The sequence below is a fragment of the Moschus berezovskii genome, chromosome 24 (assembly GCF_049115385.1).
Source record: "Moschus berezovskii isolate FMDL1 chromosome 24, NW_MosBer_1.0, whole genome shotgun sequence".
Classification (NCBI taxonomy): Eukaryota; Metazoa; Chordata; class Mammalia; order Artiodactyla; family Moschidae; genus Moschus; species Moschus berezovskii.
The window spans coordinates 14,675,843-14,678,397 of NC_142483.1; the positions used below are offsets into that span (position 1 = coordinate 14,675,843).

The 2,555-nt window shown below is 43.2% G+C and overlaps 1 pseudogene; it reads right to left on the minus strand.

The window, feature by feature from the left end:
- Positions 1 to 1,305: 1,305 nt before the first annotated feature.
- Positions 1,306 to 1,770, minus strand: LOC129547941 (adenosine 5'-monophosphoramidase HINT1 pseudogene; annotated as a pseudogene).
- Positions 1,771 to 2,555: the final 785 nt, after the last annotated feature.

Below are 2,555 nucleotides of genomic sequence, written 5' to 3' on the forward strand. Positions count from 1 at the left end.
GGGGGGAATTACATAAGCACAAGATAACAAAAAAGAAAGTGGCGGACAACATACGTGAACCTAGAGGAGTGAAAATTCAATGAAAATGGAAGTGTAACTAATTGTTTCTCAGAAATGTGACTGATTTACCTCCCTATTAGAAGGAGGCCCTAGCTGAGTGCCCTTTAATTGAAAGGAATGAATGTACCTTATACACGGCACAGTCACTTGCTTACTAAAGGTTACTGTTCTCTTTCCAGCACCTGTGGCAAGAATTGGGATATGTCGAATTGGAGGAAGAAAAAAAAAAAAAGGCAAAAATATTAGCAAAATAGTTTAAAGGAAAAGCTATGAGAGAAGATGGAAACAACTTACAATGATCCAAAAGGGAGACATTAAGGCAAGAGGAAATGTTAATGTAAGCTAAAAACACTTCTGTCTGGGAAGAAAATGAAAAATTCCCCTAAAGGGCAATTCAAAAGCAATAATAAGCATTGTGAAAGTCCAATGCACACCTATTTAATTAAACAACAAGAATATTGAAAATGATTAGTTAGCATATGGAGTCTTCCGTGTGCCAAACTTTTATTCATTCAGCAAATACAAGCATGCACTAACTCTTTTATGGGCTTCCCCAGTGGTCAGCGGTAAAGAATCTGCCTACAATGCAGAAGACACAGGAGATGTGAGTTCAGGCCTTGGATCAGGAAGATCCCCTGGAGAAGGGAATGGCAACCCACTCCAGTATTCTTGCCTGGAGAATTCCATGGACAAAGAGCCTAGTGGGCTACAGTCCATGGGGTCCCAAAAAGTCGGATGCAACTGAACACACACATACACATACAACTCTTTTTATAGGTCACTGCAACTCCGTGATATTACCATCCATTTTACAGACAGGGAGGCAGGAAAAGCTTATGGAACTTGCCCAAATCACATGTCTAGAAAGTAATTTGTAAGCTGGGTTTTGATTTCAGGACTCTCTGATCATGATTTTCTTGCATTTAATATAAGAATTCTCAAGGGCCACGGTGGTACTAGAAAGGAGACATAGGGCACAAGCTGTCTTAACAAATGCCATGTGCAGATGAGGGAAAAGACAGCTCTTTTGTGCTCCAAGGGTTGAGGAGCACAGTGATTGCAGAAAGTGCCCCGGAGGACTAAGGTACCAAAGATAGAGTGTGACAGATGGTTTCAGAATAAAACAGTAAGAACTTTGGAGGGTAGATCCCCTGTTCTTTGACTTTTTTTTTTTTTTTCAGGCCATGCAACAATGTCTTTTATTATGTATGGGTTTTTAAAATTGTTTTTGCAAGATCTCCATACACATGCAAAAAAAATCGTTTAGCATATTGGAACTTGCAAACCTGATCACTGCATAGAGAAGGCAAAATTATCCCTATAGCACACTTAACCAGGAGGCCAGTTCATCTGCCGACCTCCAAGAAGATGGAGATGAACATGATAGACAGACTGACCCCCATCTGAACCTTCATTCACCACCATTCGATAGCCCTTCTTCAGGCCCAGATCAGCAGAACATTTCTTGCCAACAATCATCAAATGCCCAAGAAGACTTTCATCATCATCATCTGCTGCAGAAATCTGGGATATATGTTTCTTGGGTCTCACTAGAAAATGTGTTGGTGCTTGAGGGGAAATGTCATGGAAAGCAAGACACTGGTCATCCTCATAAATGATTTTGGCTGGGACTTCCATTTGAACAATCTTCCCAAAAGTCACGTCGCCGCCAGGCCAGGTGACCTGAGCCTTGGCGATCTCATCTACCATCTCTGCCTCCCTCCCCTGCAGCCGGCTAGGGAGAAGGTCGGGAGGCTGTTCTTTGACTTTAAAACCACTCTGCCAGTGCTGGAATGAATTAATGAGATCGTCAGGATCTCCTGGGAATCTTCTCACAGTCCAGACCACTGCACCCGACTTCAGACATTGTTAAAAGACCTCCATTGACTGGGCTGCACACCAAAGCTGGAGAAAGCTTCTGCACTGAGATGTGAGCAGAGGATGCTACCCACCTGTAGTAATGGCCATGGTGACAGAGTATGTTTGAGTAGCACCGTCACAAAAGTTAGCTCACTCAAGAGCCCATCAACTACTTATCTGGCCGAAATCCATGGCTTGGGTAAAATTGTTCTTAAAGACCATGAATAAGGTGATTCCCTCACTCCACCCTAAACAACCAAGCAAATGAATGGATGAACGAATAAGACACAATATAAGCCAACAACACGTGCCCCTGGGCTGGTCCCCCTGGGTGAAGCTGCACTGGGTGGAGGTGAACGCTCTGCTGAGCGTCTGCAGCTGGATCACAGAACTAGAGGGCAGTGCATGTCCCGTCAGCAGCAGGCAAAACCGAAGGGAAGGCCGGGTGGATTGTCAATTTCATCAACACCTGAAGGTGTCTGAAAGTTGAGAATTTCTAGAACAGAAAAGATTCTATGCTTTTTTTTTTCATCTCTACCTATTGGGTGTGGCTTTTGTTCATATTATTCTACATACACTGTGACTTCTGGTACAGGCTTTTCAAGAAGTGGTAAGTTGCTCATGAGATTGTAGCC